Source organism: Protopterus annectens, chromosome 14.part0 (assembly GCF_019279795.1).
Source record: "Protopterus annectens isolate FY-2018-M chromosome 14.part0, PAN1.0, whole genome shotgun sequence".
Taxonomy (NCBI): domain Eukaryota; kingdom Metazoa; phylum Chordata; order Ceratodontiformes; family Protopteridae; genus Protopterus; species Protopterus annectens.
The window spans coordinates 320,843,137-320,863,260 of NC_056748.1; the positions used below are offsets into that span (position 1 = coordinate 320,843,137).

The 20,124-nt window shown below is 40.9% G+C and overlaps 1 protein-coding gene across 9 annotated transcripts in view; it reads right to left on the reverse strand.

The window, feature by feature from the left end:
- Positions 1–20,124, reverse strand: part of PLEKHA1 (pleckstrin homology domain containing A1) — a 2,820,639-nt gene that overhangs the window by 1,947,845 nt on the left and 852,670 nt on the right. The window contains exon 5 of one of the 9 annotated variants that reach the window (XM_044056040.1): positions 5,013–5,102. The exons of the other annotated variants lie outside the window; for them this stretch is intronic. The gene's annotated coding sequence lies outside the window, so the exon portion shown is untranslated. The remainder of the gene's footprint in view (positions 1–5,012; positions 5,103–20,124) is intronic. 9 annotated transcript variants of the gene reach the window in all.

Here is a 20,124-nt window from a genome sequence, read left to right on the forward strand (position 1 = left end):
AGGGGGGGGCATAGAACCTCTAATCATAGTAATCAAATCTTCTGCCATTTTAAGCATATGTTTCTTAGGCACAGAGCCTGAAGTGCTAGGAGAAGCCCCCACTGAAGCTAAACTTGGCCTACCTCTCAAAGAAGTTTTGGAAACAGAAGGAGAGGCTCTAACTACCTTAGGAAGAGAGGGAAGAACAGTTACCTGAGAAGCCCCTCAGCCTGGCCTACCTCCTGAGAAGGCACATCCTGTAACAGTAAAGTCTCTGCCTGAGACTCCAAAGAAACTCCTGGCAAAACCTCTGGCTCCACTGAGCCTTCTAAAGAACCGGCGTCCGGGACTGCGGTTCATCAACCCTAGGCTTCGCTGTTTTGTCCTTGCGCTTTTTGGGCTAAGCGAGCGCCGGAGCATCCGACGGCATTTTATAATTACAGCGCTTCCCAAACACTAACCTGGCACAGTCTAACCTTCTCTTAATAGTGCGTTTGTTAAACCTAGCACAAGAGCGGCATCCAACAACGCGTGCTCAGGCCCTAAACAAGGTATACACAAGGTATGGTAATCCCTATGAGGTATCTGTTTCCCACAAGAAATACAGTTATTCACTTTTTCTGACATCCGGTTAAATACTGAGGCAAGAAAAACCAAAATGTTCCCCAACGGGTACTTAGCCAACTCTGATTCGGGTCTGAAACTCCGACTTCAGAAAATTTCAGAACGCCAACCTGCACTCGCCAAAACTGCTTCTGCATCGGACCATGCGGCAAAAGACTGAGGATATGGCGCCGGTCATGCGCATTAGTACCCTGACGTACTGACGTCAGTCTAATGCGCCCTGACCGACGTCAGCCATATACTCTGGTATTCGGGCCGACTGGACAGCGGACTACCCTAATAGTTAGGACTGCAGCAATGTGGAATGAAGAACATCCATGATGCTTTGCCAGAGATGGTCTGCACCTGTCACCCCTGGGATTCAGGTTACTGGCTAAAGCTCTTGCCACCCCTATAGTGCCTTTTTTAGGCAAGGTTCGAAGGACAAAACCACCACCGTAACAGATATAAGCATGCAAAATCTGAAGGTAATGCTACTCAATGCTAGAAGTCTAAACCTCAAAATGCACTCTCTCGAGGCACTCCTAAAAATGGAGAACACTGACATCTGTGCAGTAACTGAGAACTGGTTCAAGACTCCAGAGAGCACACCTGCAATACCAGGCTACAACTCTTACAACACTTTTCGGCCACCAAACCAAGACTGAAACACTAAAGGTGTAGGAGTGTCCATATTCACCAAGAATATTCATACCTCCAGGCTAGCTGCCTAGGTGCAACACTAACTACGTAAGACTGCAATCCAAATTGTAGCTTGCTATAGATCCCCCACCATGCCCCAAGATTCTCCCTATACCTTTCTAAACATACTGGAAAATATTAAGATACAGCCAAACACCCTAATACTGGGTGATTTCAACTACCCTGACATTAACTGGGAAAACTACTCTGGTACCAATACCTTTTCCCAATGGTTCTTGGAATTCATAAATTCCAATGCCCAGGATCATCCATTGTCCCACCAGGGGCTCCAATATCCTAGACCTGGTCATTACCAACATGGGAGATAGATGCTCCACACCAGTGGTCACCCCCTCATTGGTCAGGTCTGACCATAAGCAAATCACCCTTGACATCCACATCCCACCCCCCAAGTAAGGAAACCTCTGTAAAAAAACTTCTCCAAAGCTAACTTCATGCTACTTCAGTGAGAAGAGAAAAACTTCATGGCACCCATGCAGACGGGAGCTGAAAGTTCGACTGCTGAATCCTACACTAAGGCACTGTACGAGCACATCCACTCATGCATAAATCGTGTCATCCCAAATGGAAACAAGACGCTCTCCTCCAAAAAAAGGAAGCCAATCTGGTGGCACCTGCCATAAACAAACTAAACAACAGAAGGAAGAAACTGTTGCAGAAAAGAGGAAAACCTGAGGATGCAAAAAACTCCCTTACCAGCCTCAGTAAGAAGCTGAGATCCCTCATAAAATTCTCCAAAGCTAGTTACGAAAATAAAACTGCCAAAGATTCCAAAGACAACCAGAAGGCATTCTATAGTTATGTCAAGAAACTAAATGGCAATGCTCAGATCTGCTCTGAGCTACAACAGAATGGCATTAAATATACTGATGCCAAGGATACTGCCAATATCCTGGCAGATCAATTTAGTGCCAACTTCACCCCACTCTCACCCCCTAAAGGGCCCATCTCAATACCAAAAGACTGCCAAATTCCAGTTATCATGGCCACACAGGTAGAAACCGCACTCTCCAAAGCTAAGAATACAGCATCCATGGGACCAGATGACATCTCAGGCTGTGTACTACAAGAAGTACAAAATGAACTGGCACCTCACCTAAGTGTCATGTTTAATCATAGCCTCACCTCAGGCTTCGTGCCCACTGAGTGGCGCACAGCTACAGTTATCCCACTCCACAAGGGGGGATCCACCTTGGATCCCGGGAACTACCGCCCTATCAGTCTGACGAGCCTGATCTGCAAGGGCATGTAACGCATTATCATGGAACTTATAAACAAAGACATTGGCAACCTTCAAACACCGGACCCCACCCAGTTTGGGTTCATGAAGGGCCGATGTTGTCTCCTGAACCTGACTGACTTCTTCGAATCAGTCACCAGAACAGTGGACGATGGTAAGGCAGTCCACACAGCCTATCTGGACCTCGCCAAGGCCTTCGACACCATCCCCCACTCTGGAATCACAGATAAACTTACTAAGCTGGACATAAATCCCTACGTCACTCTATGGGTTGCCAACTGGCTTACTGACAGAATCCAGACTGTAAAAGTAGCTGACTCCACATCCAGCTCCAGACAAGTGACAAGTGAAGTACCTCAGGGTTCAGTCCTGGGACCGCTCTTGTTTGGCATCTGCTTCTCTGAAGTACTGGCCAGCACTAAGGGACTCTGGCTAACAAAGTTTGCAGATGACTGCAAACTGGGAGCCATTATTGAATCCCCAAATGATGTGGATATTCTACAAAAGGGCCTTACAGAAACAAATGCTTGGTGCCAGAGCCATGGGCTCAAGCTTAATGCCATGAAATGTATAGTTATCCCTTTTGGGAAAAACCATATACCCATGAATTACCACACAGGTGGCAGTAAACTAAACACCAAAAGTGTGATAAGAGACTTAGGGGCACAGGTGGACAGTGGTCTCACCTTTGATAACCACATTGCCATAACAGTCAGGAAATCCTTCTATGTGGCACACCTAATCACTAAGGGCTTTTCATCCAGAAAAAAGGAGGTCATTGTCCCACTGTACTCATCCCTCATTAGACCCATTATGGAGTACAATGCCTCGTTTGGTATGTACCTCAAAAGACATCTGCCAACAGCTGGAAAAGCCACAGAAATACTTCACTAAAAGAATCACAGGCTTAAAGCAAATGCCCTATGCTGATCATCTAAAAAAACTCCACCTATACTTTGTGGCACATCGTCTACTCAGAGGCGATCTCTGCTTAACATACAAGGCCATGTCAAACCGAGAACTGTTGGATATGCTCCACTTAAAGAAATCCCAATCCCTCAGAGCCACATGCTCCAGGCATCACAATAAACAAAACATGCTGGAGGGATAGGTTCCTGACCCAGAGACCCCCCCCCATACTCTGGTATAGACTTCCCATACATGTCAAGCAGAGCGCCTCCTTGGCCCTCTTCAAAAGGAACCTTGACAATTGGATGAGAGATAGGAAATTCACTCCAGGGATCAAGTCATTCGCCCTGCTAGACACGGGTCCAGGGAAGTAAATATTGTGGGAAGAAATATCCGGGGAATTGTTTGGCTAGGCTTGTATAGGCCCTAGGGCCAATAGCCTAGTACTAACCTATGAACCTATTTATGAAAAGTGCAAAAAGATTACAGGACTTCCAGTAAAGGTCTATACCGATGGGCGACCTCCAATAAGCTTCTGATTAAACCTACTGAAACAAATACTATGCTCTTTGCCACGGCCCAGAAACTATCAAATGTACTCACCCTCAAACTGAAGACATGCAAGGCAATATTATTCCAGTTACCAAATAATATAAATACCTAGGTCTCATCCTTGCTCCATCAGTAATTACATTTTACCCCACAAGTAGAGAATATCACACAAAGGCCCCAACTCAGCTCAAGCCTTGCTACAAACGTAAATTCATACTCTTCCAATCTTGCAGAAGTTCCACAGCTAAGAGTATTCCTCTCCCACAAACAGAATACCACCTACCTATAATTAACCTGTACAATACTTAACTGGCATATCACTGTAAATTACTAAAAACTAAAATGGCTGCTGGCAAATGAAACAGCCTCTTTCCTGTTTAACTTCTTACTATTGACAAGGTTTACTGCCCACCATTAAGAATAAGCTGCCATGAAAAACAGCCTTAGCCTTTGAGGGGATGTTATGAAAACACCATGACTCTAACCCACCCTTGTTTCAAAACTACAGTAGAAGAAAATGAATTCTCCATATTTGGACCTGCTACCTACCAAAAGATGTCAAGAGCTTTAGAGACGCAGAATGAATTTAAAAAAGCCCTACTCAGCCACCTAGAAGTTGCATGTGACTACTTTAGAGACGAAGGTTAATACTATTCAGTCAAAAATTAGCAGTACCCCAAATATAAACTGTAGACAGCAAACACAAACTGTAAAACCTATATTGCATATAAACCTCAAAATTGACTTGCGTCTGAATTTATTCTGTTCCATATTACTCAGAAATTTGTTTTGCACTGTTAGTGTATACTACATATAAATGTAAATTGCTTTATGCGCTCTGTACTGTTTTATATTCTGTACAGATTTTTATCTTGCTATGCTCTCTTTGCCTACGTCATGACTGAAAAGCCAACTTACCTAGTCAATAAATAGAATAAAGACCAGAAATGTTGCTGTCTGGAATCAGACAATTTTGAAAATAAATATTCTAAAACAAAAAAGTTACCTGGACTTTCAACAGTGATGTATCAAGATGAGTGGCAAAATCAACAAGGAAGACTCTTGTGGTTTGAATGTGTCCTGGGTTTCTCTGTTGCTAATTAACAGGCAGAAAAAAAAGGACTTGTAGTATGGTGCGACCAGCACAAGCACATACATCTCTACATACTGTCAAGTATTACAAATTCTAACTGGTCACCAAAAATTAAACAGAAAATGTGACTGACGTGACTTCAGTCATTGCACATGACACTATGAAAACTACTGATGACAATAGCTGCCATTTGTTGAAATGCAGACTTTATACAATATATTTTTTTAACAGTCAAGTTCATAATTCCTGCTACAGAACAGAAACTACAGAAAAAGCACTCCAAGCAAGAAAAGTCAAAGATTTGTGCCTTTTAACTAATTTTATCATAGAGACTGCCACAAACAAAAGAGAGATGGAGTGCTCAACAGAATAAGTCACACAAAAGTGACTGAAGTAATCAGAGCACATCTGCAATGAGAATACCTCTGAAGACATTCCAAACCTGAAACTGCAACAATGTGACACAGTGTAACCAACATTTAATAATCTGCCTACTACTCTATTTAAAGAAATGGCAGGCTAAAGGTTTTACTTTACACACAGCATGAGAACAGGTTTATGTTACACATGCAAAACCAGGGCCCGATGACTGGCTTCAAGATGTAAAAGATAAGAACAGTCATTATGAGTCACAGACAAAATGTGAAGCATGAAATACAACAGTTCAAAGCAAAGGAGGAGGAGTCCACCAAGATGTACTACACTAGGTTAAGGGTAGGAACAAAGAAAGTGTGTTTACAAATACCAGTTAAGTAATAACTCATATAATGTAGTCCTGAATCAGTGGAAAGGCTGAGCCACAGAAGGTTCTAAACATAAATCAAGCAAAGAAAATAAAAGCATGAATGGAAAAAATATAAACAAAGTTAATAAAAGCTAATGTAGGGATGAGTGACCTACAGAGCAAATGAAATGAAGGAGGCAAGAACAAAATAAAACTTCATAAATGCACAGACAGTGAAAACTAATATAACCCATCAATGAGTTAATGTGGTGGTCATACCCTCAAAGAAGACAGTGTCCAGTGCTGTGTAAAAATGTCTGCAAAATGCAAGCAACCCAATTATTTAAAAACAAATAAAGGGAAACATTCAAGCCAAGTCACAATACAAGGAAAACAAATGAGAAAAATAAGCAACCAGTGAAATAGAATCAGAAAATATATAGATAAAGAATATGGCTGTCAATAATCATACCAAAAATCAAAGTGAACATAGTTATTAAAAAAGTGTACACCTTAAATAAAGTAGACAAAAGTCCCAATACAAAAACAGAAGGTTAAACTGCCAATAAACAAAATGTAAGAGAAACACAAACAGGTCAAGCCAGCAATGGAGTCAGACACAAGAATTTACCCCTACGGATCAACAAAACTGACATAAACAAAAGGGCTATTCACAACAGATATAAAACTGATCTTTCGAATGCTTTAAATGCAAGGGACCCTTTACCCTGATCCTGGGTGACTTTAATTACCCAACCATAAACTGGAAACTCTACTCATGTCAGAAAACAAATTTCCAGAGACTCCTTGATTTTATCAATGCAAATGGAGTGGAACAGCTAGTTGATGCCCCCACAAGAGGTGATAATACCTTGGACTTTGTATTAACCAACCTGAGTAACCACTGCAGCACCCCTACAGTATCATCCTCCCTGATAAGATTTGATCATAAAGTGGTCACTTTCGAAGTCACCATCTCCCCTGACCCCCCCCCCCCCTAGTTAGGGTCAAACAAAAGAACTTCTCCAAAGCTGATTACAACCTCCTACGGAATGGTATAAACAGCCACTCCCCCTCTGTAGGAACTGGCACCAATGTCCAAATCGACACCAAAGTACTATACGAGCATTTATAAAGATGCATGGAATCAGGAATACCTGACGGGACAAAATCATCCTCCGCAACGAAGAGTAAACCTGTCTGGTGGACATCTGCAATAAAAAAACTTTATAACAAAAAATAAAAATTTCTGTCCAGGACCAAGAAAGCGCAGGTGCCCAAATGGAAGCAATCTCTCCTTAGCCTGTACAAGCAAATAAGAGCACTTGTGAAATCCTCTAAAGCCAACTTAGAGTCCAAATTGGCAACATCTACTACAGACAATCATAAGGCCTTCTTTACATATGTCCGCAATCTCAAAGGAAGCACCCAGATCTGTTCAGAACTGGTGGCCAAGGACACCACATACATAAATGTTGTAGATATAGCTAATCTACTGGCCGACAGATTCAGTGAAAACATCCCCCCTCTGCCCCCCCCCCCCAATCAGTAAATCAGGACATCCCCAGTACCTGCTCCCCACCCCTTATCTCTAGGGAAAAAAATCTATCTCTCAAAGGCAAAAAATACAGCATCCATGGGACCCGATAACATCCCAGGCTGCACCCTACATGAACTCAGGTGTGAACTTGCAGCACCATTATAAACCCTATTCAACCAAAGCCTGAGTACCGGCTTTGTCCCAGCCAAATGGAGGATAGCCACTGTCATCTCTTTACACAAATGTGGAGTGTCCACTGATCCGGGAAATTATAGACCCATCAGCCTATCTAGCCTGGTCTGCAAGGCTATGGAACTGATTATCATGGACTTCATTAACAGGGACACTGGCAACCTCAAAACACTCGACCCCACACAGTTTGGCTTTGTTAAGGGGAGGTCATGTCTGTTGAATCTCGTCGACTTCTTTGAGTCAGCCACCAAAGCCATGGATGAGGGGAAGATGGTGCACACCACCTACCATAACCTGGCCAGAGCCTTAGGATACTATACCCCACTTGGGCATAATTGAAAAACTTTCTCAACTAGCCATCAATCCATATGTTACCAGATGGGTAGCAAACTGGCTCACTGACAGAACCCACCTAATCAAAATGGGGGAATCCACCTCAAGCAGTAGACCCATAACGAGTGGCGTACCTCAGGGATCGGTCTTGGGGCCTCTGTTATTCAGGATATACTTCTCTGAGGTGAAGACCAAAACCAGTGGGCTATGGCTGACCAAGTATGCAGATGACTGCAAGCTGGGCGGGGTCATCAATTCCCCAAGTGATGTGGACATCCTCCAAGAGGGTCTCACCCAAACAAATGACTGGTGCCAGAAACATGGTCTCAAGTTGAATGCCAAAAAATGCGTCATCATCCCCTTTGGGGAGAGTGACATACCCGCATATTCTCACGTTAACAACAACATCTTAAGTACACAATCAGTAGTGAGGGATTTGGGCATCCAGGTTGATAGCAACCTGACTTCTGACCACCATGTTGCTTCTGATGTATGGAAAGCTTTCTACATGGCCCACCTCATAAGTAAGGATAGCTCATCCAGGGACAAAGAGGTCATAATATCCCTGTATTCTTCCCTCACAAGGCCAATTACTGAGTACAACACCCCCTTCGCCATGTAACTTGCAAAGCACATGCAACAGCTGCAGAGACCACAGAGGTTCCTCACCAGGAGAATCCAGGGCCTCAAACATCTACCCTACACAGATGGACTAAAAGCCCTGTCCTCTACTTAGCTTCATACAGACTCCTCAGAGGTGACCTCTGTCTGGCATACAAAGCAATCTCAGAACCTGCCTTGATGTGACTGCTGCATATCCATAAGTCAAGCTCCACTCAAGTAACCTGATGCGCAACCTCAACCTGGTCTGTGATATCAATAGGACTTGTTGGCGGGACACATTTGTATCCCAGAGACTCCTCCATCTGTGGAACAGACTCCCTCTCAACAGCAAGCACTGTACCTCATTATCCCTTTTTAAGCGCAATCTGGATAACTGTATGGAAAATGGAAAATATACCCTTGGGCTTCCAGTTGTGTCCCTGCTGGACAGAGGCTTTGGGTGCTGACTTATCTAAACATGGGCTAAATTCTTGGCTAGGCTTATAAGGGCCTCAGGGCCAATAGCCTTCTAACTCCTATTATGCTATGAACTTTCTGTTGTCTCATAACTACATCACTGGGTTTGGAACAGATACTAAACAATGCGACTGTGTTTGAAGAAAGGAATGTAGCTTGTAAAAGTCTGTAAAGGGGATCACATTGCTGCTTTTATAATGCTTATAAAAATCTAACCCTTCTAAAAAGCCACAGATGAAGACAAGGTCCTGGTAGAGTGTGTCCTGGCCCTTCCTGGAACTGCCTTTGTTGTGGCGGGTATAACAAAAGGAAATAGAAAGCGACAACCATTTGGATAGTCTGCTTTGACACAAGTTGTCTCCTTTTCTTACCTTTATAAGAAAAAAAAGCTGATCAGAGTTTTAGAAGGATTTACTTCTATCAAGGGAGTATCAGAGTTGTCTGTGAATATTCAGAGTATGAAGAATCCTTTCTCTTTAATTTTAAAGTTTTGGAAAGACAGGGAGATGGATAGCTTGGGCTCAACGCTAATTTGAAAACCACATTAGGCATAAAAGGATTAGTTCTTAAGAAAACCCTGCCTTTGTGGAAAATGAGATAAGGCTGACCCACCATGACAGCCTGCAATCCAGATGGTCTTTTTGCAGAAGTCCAGACCATCAATAAAACTCTTTTCCATGTTATGAACCTTAAATCGGCCTGATGGGCTAGTTCAAATGAAGCAAGAGTTATTTTTTCTGAAACAATCTGAGATCCCAAGGAGGATTCACCTGTTTTCTAAGTAGCCTGGTAAGCATTACCATGGAGAATGCACTGAAAGTGGAGTATCCATTGGCAGACATGCTGAAACAGTTGATAAATGAACCTTGACAGAGGAGTAAGAAAGGTCAGATGATAGTAACTCTCACAAATACTGTAGAGCCAGATAAATAACAGCCTTATAAGGGTGCTGACTAATGTTTTGCACCAACTAGAAAATCTTTTCCATTTAGTTACATATGATTCCCTAGCAGCAGGTTTTATTGCCCTCACTAATGCTTGTACATCCTCATTAAACATGAGCCTAAAAGGTATTACAATTATCATCTAGGCAGTTACTTGAGTTGTTTCAGGTTGGATGAATCAATGAAACCCTGTCTTGTGTTAGTATGTCCAATCTGCAATTGCCCTTGGCCATTTCCAAAACTGAGAACCACTGGTGCCAGGGCCAGAAGGAAGTCACCACAATGACATTTGAAGAGTCCTTCATAATCTTCAAAATGACCTTGGATAGCAACGGAAAAGATGGTAAAGTATAAAGGAACATTCCTGTCCAAGGAAAAGAAAATGCATATGTTTTCCAAGCCTGCTTGTAAGGATTTCTGGGGCAAATCTTTGCCAGATGATAGTTATGAGTGGAGGTAAATAGAACTATCTAAGGTGTTCCCCACAGCTGCATCAATTCCTTGAAGACCCCAAAATCTATTTCCATCTACGAGGGGTTGAAAAGCTATATCTCAAGCTACCTTGGCTAGTCTGCATAGAGGGTAAGATCCATTTCCCCCTGTTTATGTATGACATCACTTAGCATGTCTGCAATAATTTGTAATGCGCCATTATTAACAGAGTTAAAAGCATTTATTACTGCAAACATCTCATTTACTTTTATGTGTTTTGATCTGTCCTTTTTGGTCCAAACAGTCTGAGGTGTCTAGTTACAGCCGGGAAACATCAGTTTAGATAAAACTAGTCTCTCCATCAATGCAGCTCCCTTTTTACAAAGTCCAATACAGGAATTTGGAATGTCAGGGGATGTTGATGTTGAAGACCATACAGATTTCTGGTACCAGTAAAACTTTCTTATATGGAGTCTGGCTAGAGGAATCATGAGAATCATGTATACCATGAAATGAACCATAAATCTGAGAAATTCCCTTGCTGCAGCTTTGGACTGCATGGAAAACTCATTAATAGAGCTACTTTTTTTCCTGGGGAAGAAAAGTTCTTTGACAATAACATACATAGGAGACATCACAGAAAACAATCCTGTGAGAAATAGTCAAACAAGATTTTTGGATGTTCTCTTGAACTCCAGTCTGTGAAGGGGATCTCTCACCAGGCTAAATGACTCCTGACACTTTGGAAAAAAAACTCTGCAAAGTAAAGCAAGTCATCTAAATATGGAAAAAATGTGGATACCTTGCAGTACGCAAGATGCTATGAGTGGGGGTAGGTTCTTTATGAATACCCTTGGAGTAGAGGATAACCCAAAGGGTAATGGATAAAACAAAGTGCAACTCAGACACATATAACCTTAAGAAACATTTGAAATCTAAGGCTAGTGGAATGTAATAAGTGTCCTTTAAAGCTACGGTAATTACTAAACTTAAAGAGGTAATCAGATGTAACAATTTGTGAAGGAATAGCATTTTCAACTTTGGGACTTGACACCAAAAAGATTCTTGAATAACAACATTTTCCTACCAGAGTAGTGAGACAGCTTCTACCACCCCCTGCATTACTAGATGCTGAAAGACAGGATAGGAAAACAAAGTTTGATCTGGTGGATAAGCAGGAATTCCAGGAAATGGAGGGAGAAGTTCCACTGCCATCTGTATCCCTGATAAACCACTCTAAGAATCTACTTGTCTAAGATTATCTGTTGCCAGAGGGAAATGGAGAGAGAGATTTTGAGGAAGACTGAAACATGGGGAAGGTAAGCTGAAAAAATATGCATATAATCCCCTGAATCAATCAGTTTCCCCTTCTCATCACACTTTTTCAGGACTTCAGCAGCAGAACATCCAGAAAACACATCTCTAGCTAAAAGAGAGTTCAACATTTTTTAACATCCTGTTGTAGATTTTGCATATCTAGCTAAGTAAATCTTATCACAGGTTCACAATTAAGTATTACACTAGCTGCCCTTGGGGCCATTTTAAAAATAGGAAATTTCCCATTTTGTGCTCAAATTAACGTATCCCAGTTGGTTAGAGATTGGTTTTACCAATCCAATGGTCAACAATTAGATATCACTGCTAATGAGAATAACTGGGATCATACCACAGACAATTTGAGGGGACCCATGCATGGGATAAAGTATTCAGGGACTGCTTCTCTCCGTTTGTAGTACAGGGGTCAGTCCTGTGGTAAATTTTCTGTTTCTCATCAACAGATCCAAGTTGCACTTCAATATGGACAGGGATGAACTTTATTTGTTTTCACATAATAGTTCCAATAGCAGCTGCTGTGGGCAAAGCATCAGCTGAATCATAAGCATGCTTCAGACAATAAAGAGCATTGGATTTATACTGGATTTTACAGTGTTTTTTTTTTTTTTTTGCTCCTTCAGTGTGGTTTTAGCAGTATTAGGAGTTTACGTTTTTTTCTGGACACATGCTTCAAACAGTGTTTATTCTCCTAATACAAGGAAGCAATATGATAATTCATAGATTTTTTTTTCCTTGGAAGAAGGAAATGGTTATAATGTTCCTTGTATTCTCAGATGATGGAAGCATAAACTTTAACATACAAACTTGACAAATAATTATAAAAATAAGTGTGGCAAAAGTGCAACCTTTCACACAAATCTATCAAATGCTTTCCCATCCTTACCAGAGTAGGGGAGCAAGTAACATTTACCAGATGTTTAGCAGCAGCAGTAGGATTTAACAGAAATGAGATCAGGAAATTCAAGCTGAAATAAATTTTGTATATATATATATATATATATATATATATATATATATATGTGTGTGTGTGTGTGTGTGCGTGTGTATGTGTATATACCCCCCTTTGAAAAGTGGAATAGATATGATATTATGCAACTGAACTGACTGAACTGGTCTGGATAGGATTTTCAAAAGAAAAAAAAGAGGGGCTAATAATATATACTCTTAAACACTTTCCAGTAAAGTAAGGAGGAGAAAGTATCCCCTCAATCAAATTTCGTTCATTCATAATATATAGGGAACAGTATAGAAAAAGAATTCTGTTTTCTTTTACCAGTAACACCAGAAACAGAAAGGTCAAGAATCCATACCAGAGCACAAATCACACTTAAGTCCAAACACACACAGACAGAAGAAGAGACCTGAGATTTTTTTTTTTCTTTTTTTTTAAAGTTCTTTTTTAGAACTCCTGTTAGACTCAGAATCTCTCTGGGGACTAGTGTCAGTGTCCCAGTCCAGCTAGGCAGAGAAGCATTCCCTGCTCCTTCCACTGAAACTGACAAGAGTGGTTCTCCCTTGCCCACCAAAGGCACTCTAATAGCCTCAGAGGGCATGTCTAAGCCCCAGACCATGGCAGCTGAAAGGACTACACCATATGGAGCCAAGGTAAAAGAAACTGTTTAAAGAGCCAGAAATGGCCACAGCAGAGTCACCCAGCTGGGACTGAAACAATTGTGTAGCCTTCTGAAGGGGCAAAGGCTGTTTTGAAATATTCTTTTTGTGGCTGGAAGAAGGAAGAACCAGTAAGTTGTTCCATTGTGAGCCTGAAACTTAAACCTGGGTAAGACCGTAAGCAATACTTGGAGAAAAAGGAAACTGTTAAAAAGTTTTTTTCCCATAAAAGACACAGTGAAAAGCACTTTAAACACTTACCCCAGCCCCCAAAATTAAATTACAAGTTTTAATCAGGAAAAACAAAGAAAATTTAGTTTTAACAACTTTTTTCCAACACAAGTAAAAAATGTCTAGAAGTCTCATGCCAATCTGGAAAAACATATTTTCCTAGATTGAATTAAGTTACTTCACAGATAAAGTTAAGTTTCTCTCATAGAAATAACATCTTGGAGCACCCCCCCAAAGGGAACTTATTTGCCCATCAATGTAAAACCATAAGCAGACTGTTGAACCTCAAAAGACAACAAGAGGAGTATTTTCAGTGGCAGGAAAGTTATGAAGGGATTGAAGTCAAAACCATTTATTTTTTATTCATTTCTGGTCAAGCTGATACTAGTCTTGGTGTGTGGAAGATGCCCTTAAGCTCTGAAAGCTGTCTGGCTGTTATATCCTATGTAGGATATAAACCATATAGCTAAGGCTACTGACGCAGTGATCGATGATGAACATCTGTTGTTCGAGAGCTTAAAAAATGGACAAAATATATAGATGCTTTCAGTGAAAATGCAACAGAGTTAAAAGTGAAAACAGCTTCCCAATATGCATGCATATGCAGTGTTTAAAGCTCAGTGTCTCGAAAGCACAGTCATATAGGTCATTGCTGCAGCAGCCTAAGCTGTATGAGACAAATCCTGCCAGCTTCCAAAACTTCAGGGCACCATCCACGTGCCCTAGCCACTGCACAGCTGAAGGTGAAAAAAGATAAAAATCAGCTGCTAAGGCACCAAACTTCAGAGCTTTCTTGCCTCAGGAAAAGGGATGCTAGAGGCTGGACAGCTAGATAATGTGCCACAAAAAAAGAAAAATACATAACATCCTTACACTGGCAAAAAACTACAAAAGAAGGATGTGGAGAGAGGGGTGTAGCAATTGCAAGAGTGATCTATTTGAACATCTACTGTTATTGTAAGTTCACTTATACAAATGTAGTACATTCATCCTTAAATAATTATTGCAGCAGCCTAAAATATATGGGACAAATATCACTGCTTAGAAAGCAAGGGGGGTGGATCAAAGTCCAGGAGCTTCTGCAAAGCAGTCCTACCAAAACCTGCTCTGGACAAGGAGAAGAAACCTAGTTTGAAGTACTTGATAAAAGTGTATACATCATAAACAATGTGCTGCCTCATTTTCTTACAGTCCATCCCTTTCCAAAATGCCACACATGTAGCCAGAGTCCTGGTAGAGTGGGCCCTGATTTTGCCTTTTGTTATTCTCAACATAGCAAGACACTCCCAGGCAAAGAAATGGGACAAACATTCAGAAGTTGTATATTTTAACACTATGTGTCCCCTTTTCTTACCTTCACAGGAAATAAACAGCTGAAGCACAATCCTTAAGGTTTTTACCCGTCAGTGTAGTATCTAAACTGCATGCGGACATCCAGAGTATATAAAATTCTTTCTCCTTAATCTGTAGGCTCTGGAAAGAAAACAAGGAGATTAATAGCCTGTATCAATTTAAACTCTGAAATGACCTTGGGCATAAAGCAATGCTTTGTTCTCAAAGAAACCTTATCTTTGTGAAAACCGAAACTGGGATGACTCACCATAAGAGTCTGCAAGTCAGATATCCTTCTTGCAGAAGTCAGAGCAATGAGTAACACTGTATTCCAAAATAAGAGCTTGAACCTAGCCTAATGAGCAGATTCAAAAACAGAAACATTGCATGATCCTTGCCCTCTTAGACCTAGGGAAATGGTTTCTATTATCCTTGAGACAGCATTTTCCAATATCGAATTAAGATTCCAAGAAGGAGGTACCTACCTTATAGGTGGACAGATATGTAAAAAACATCTTTCACAAACTGTTTCACTTGAGGTAAGGAAGAAAGGGAAGAATCTAAGGGTAGACAAACAAATGTGGTTAAAAGAAGACTCAACAGAAGAGTAAGAAAGGCAAATGATAATAACTCACTCAACTACTGAAGAATCACAGGAGTTTGAGCCTTAAAAGGGTCCTGGGTTGTTGCTTTGTCACCAACTAGAAAATCCTTTTACTTACCCATTTAAGATGTTCTAGTAGAAGTTTTACTTGCCTCCTTTAATACCTGCTGCACAATGTCAGAAAAAGTGCCTAAAGATATTACAATTCTTTCAGCCATGCAGTCAAACTGAAGAAATTAAGTTTGGATCGTTGGTCTTGCTCAAATCCATACTGTGAGAAAACATGTTAATTGTCCTTGGCCATTTTCAAAAGAAGGGAGAACCACAGTTAGCTGGTCAAAAGGCAATCACCACAGTTATATTAGTGGGGGGGTATGTCTGTATCTTTAGAAGAACACTGGTTATTAGAGAAAAGGGTAGACATGCATACAAGAACATTTCCATCCACGAGAAAAAAAATCATCTGTCTTTCTCTGTGTAAGGAGACCCAAAGAATTTTAACAACAGTTTGCTGTGGCTGGAGGCAAACATTTACTTGAGGAGTTCACCACAGACAGACCAATTTCTGGAAGACCTCCAAATTCAATGTCCTTTCGTGTGGGTCTGTCGTGGTCCTGCTCAGCTTGTCTGCAGCAATGTTGGGATCTGACAAAATGAAGGTAGCTTGGAAGGACAAACTGTACTGAGTTGCTAGAGTCCAAGCTTTCAGAGCTGATCTGCAAAGGGGGTAGGACCTGGTTACCCCCTCCCCATTTAAATATGTACCACATGTCTGACATTGCTAGCTGAAGGTCAGGAGTCCATAGATGGTTCAGTGCTTTGAGAGCATTTTAGAAACAACAACCAACTGACATTTATGTACTTGAGTTTTGTCTTACTTTTTTGCAAAAAACATGGACTTTCAACCCCTTGGGCACAGCTGTCTAACAAAAGCCTGACGCATCTACGGTTACAGACTTGAGTTGAGAGACACTTGATTCAACCACCAGAGTAACTCCTTTTTCACAAAACACAGAAGAAGTAGAATCAGAAATAAAAGGGAGTGCTGGTGTTCAGTCCAAATTGATTTGGGTCTGGCCAAAGGAATCATAAGAATAGTAAATGCCGTGAGATCTAGAATTTTGAAATATTCCCTGGCAGATATAAGAGACTTTTTGGAAAATCTAAAACTACTACTTCTAATATTCCACTTTGTTCTAAAGAAGAAAAGTCATCATTAGGGATGTGATAAGTAGATTAACACATAAATGATATCCTATAAAAGTGAATGAGAGAAGATTTCTCAGTGTTGGCCAGAAAACCCACACTGGAAGCATTTTTAACCAATCCAGAGATTATTGGCAACTTGCGAAAAATCTGCAAAAACAGGCAGTGTAAACATTGGAAAAATGTTAATGCCCCACAACCTGCAATGGGCTACCATAGGTTTCAGATACTTTGTGAGCAGTCTTGGAGATGTGGGCAAACCAAAGAGCAAGACAGAATATTGAAAATGTAAATCAGACAAACAAAAACATAAACAGCAACCAAAATTTCTGAGACTTGGAATGTGATAAGCTTTTTTTAAATCCAGCGTTACCAGAAACTAAGAGGTGAAATGAGAGGTAACAGACTGCAGAGAAACAACATTCTGAACTTTGGGATTTTGATGTGAATTTTATAAAAGAAAGGCCTAAAACAAGTCACCAGGTTCCTTCTTTCTTGGGCACCAGAAAGATTCTTGAATAAGACTCTTGACACCTTATAAGTAGGGAAATTGATTGTACTACCCTTGATACACAGCATCTGACTTATGATAGGAGGGAACAGGAAGACTTAATTGGATGGGTGCTGAGGAATCCCTTGAAAAAGAGAAAGGGAATCTCACACTCAATTGCAGCCTCTTCAAATGAATCTCAGTAACCAAGTGTCTGAAATTACCTGGTACAGCAGAGCAAAATTGAAGACCTACACTCTGGAATAGCTTTACAGGACTTACAGGGTGTGAAGGGCAAAACAGTTGATTTTCTTACTTTGTTTTTGGTTTTGGGATGACCATCCTTTCTTCTTGAACCTCTCTGCCATTGCTTTTTGAAATTTTAACTGCATGAGTCTTGCCCGGAATGCTTATTGTGATACATGAGGGAGGAACCTGAAAAAGGAAAGACATTTTCTATAACATGTAGGAAATCAGGATTGAAAAACCTGGGGAGCCTCCTGAATTAACTTCCCTTTTCAAACCTTTAAGGACACCTGCAGAGTGAGGACCACGTAATACCTCTTTATCCAGGAGAGCATTCAGGATCTCAGCTTTGACACCCTCTGGTAAATTCTGAGAATGTAGCTAGAAAAATGTACTCACAACTGACCCAGTGGCTGCTCTAAAAATAGCAGCAGTGACATTAGCACATTTTAGAATGTGTTTGGTTACCTAAGGCATGAAAGATAATAAGGAATTCAAAGTTGCCTTATCCTCTGTAGAAGAGAGGTCAGCAATTTCTTCCCATTATTAAAAGAAGCCTCAAAATGTAGGCATGTGAGCCTGACCGTTAACAATTCCCAAGGTCAAGGTGGAAGTAGTAAAAAATTTCTTCCCTAGTGGTTCTGGGCAAATTATATAATTCATCAGACTTCCTTGGAGCAAGTGGCTGACTGTCAGGCAAACTGCAAGCTGATAAAACAGCATCTACTAAAGCCGGCAACACAGGTAGAACTGCTGCAAACTGAGGAAAATCTGCCTCTAACAAATCACAATATATTTTTTTCCACTAAAACAAGTCCTTCATTCTGGCAATGGTATTAGAAAAAGACAACTCTTCAGGAGGGGGATCTGAAGAATAGCTTTCGTAAGAGTCAGATCCAAATCTAATTTCTCTTCCTCAGACTGGGAATCAGAATCCGATGGACAGTAACATCTTTTTGTTTTACGTGAGGGGAAGACTCAGCATTTAACGACTGAAATGCTTTGAATAAATCCTAGCGAAACCCAGCCAATCCTCTATCTTTCAGGAGAACGAATATACCTAGTTTTACATTTCCTTATTCTGGGAGACCACCCAGAAAATTTTGACTTCAAGGATGGTGCTTCACATGGGAATGAATGAAGCTCCTCAGAGGCTCAGCAAAACAGTACCCCTCGGCCCCTTCTAGGAGACCATCAAGAATGGTTCTCCCATAGCACACACGGGCAGCTTAATAGCTGTAGAGGACATGCCTGTCGCATTGTGGCTTCCCTGAGCAGCAGCACCAGGAGGACTTACAGAAAGTGACGAGTGGTCAAAGGAGGGTGAGGGGAAGACTCAGCATTTAACGACTGAAATGCTTTGAATAAATCCTGAGTAAAGATCAAAGCCAGCCAACTTTTTTTCTATCTTTCAGGAGAACGAATATACCTAGTTTTACATTTCTTTATTCATAAGTCAGATGCTGTGTATCAAAGGTAGTACAATCAATTTCCCTACTTATAAGGTGTCAAGAGTCTTATTCAAGAATCTTTCTGGTGCCCAAGAAAGAAGGAACCATTAAACACACCCTAATCCCTCGCAACACTGACAGAAACAGCATACGTTTTATCACAAAATGATAAATAATGATGGAATACCCACAGGGACCCCAGGACCAGCTGACACCCCAAAATGGTGTCTGACAAGCGGTTAGCAGAGCTAAGAAGAGTTGTAAAACACACTGACAGGAAAATCAAATACTGAATATATGCATGTATAAGTATGTGTGTGTATATATATATATATATATATATATATATATATATATATATATATGTATATGTATTTTTTTTATTTTTTTTTTAATGACAGCCCCCAATGCCATAAGTCCTAGTCCCTAAACTACAAAAATGAAAGCTATGGGCTCACCATAACACTAGATCTGTGCTATCTTCTTCTGTCTGCCTGTCTCAGCTACTGGTTATATCAGCTCCAACTGGATCCAAAGCAGACAACTTTCAGACTCTTGAATCTAAGGCTCTGGCTTCTCCCCTCTACCCATAATCACCTTTTGCCTCATAGTTCAGTAGATCGAGTTTGACAACCTATATCAAACAATTACCTTATACTTGCACAAAAGAAGCAGGACCTGAAAATGACGACACAATTCCAGACTAAGATAAAGCTCCAAAAAGGTCCAGCATGATCAATCTGGAGCCCACAGGTGACAACTTGGCAAAGGGAGAGAGGGAGGAAAAGCTGAGATAGAAAGAAGAAATGTGGATCTACTGTTACAAGTACCTAACTTTCATATCTGATGTTATCTTTTCCATCCATCTCAACTACTGGCAAAGAGACCCGCCCCCAGCTATTAAAAATGCCAGGAAATCTCATGGAAGGATATACCAGAGAATGGTGGAGCCGAAAAAGTTAAGGACCTAGACTACAAGTCCATCTTGTAATGGGGAAATAAACATATGTTCAGTAGGCCTAGTAACTGCAGCACACATATCGTCAATAGACACTCTAGCGAAGAAGGCTATGGAGGTTGCAACAGCTCTAGCAGAACGAGCTTTAGCTGTATGAGGTAAAGGCAGTCCTTTAGCTTTGAAAACAAAAGAAATACAATTGGACAGCCACCTAGATAGTGTGGCCTTGGGAACATAATATCCCAATTTACCATTGGAAAAATAAAGAAAAAGTTGGTCAGTTTTACTGAAATTCTTGGTATGGGGCAAATAGAAT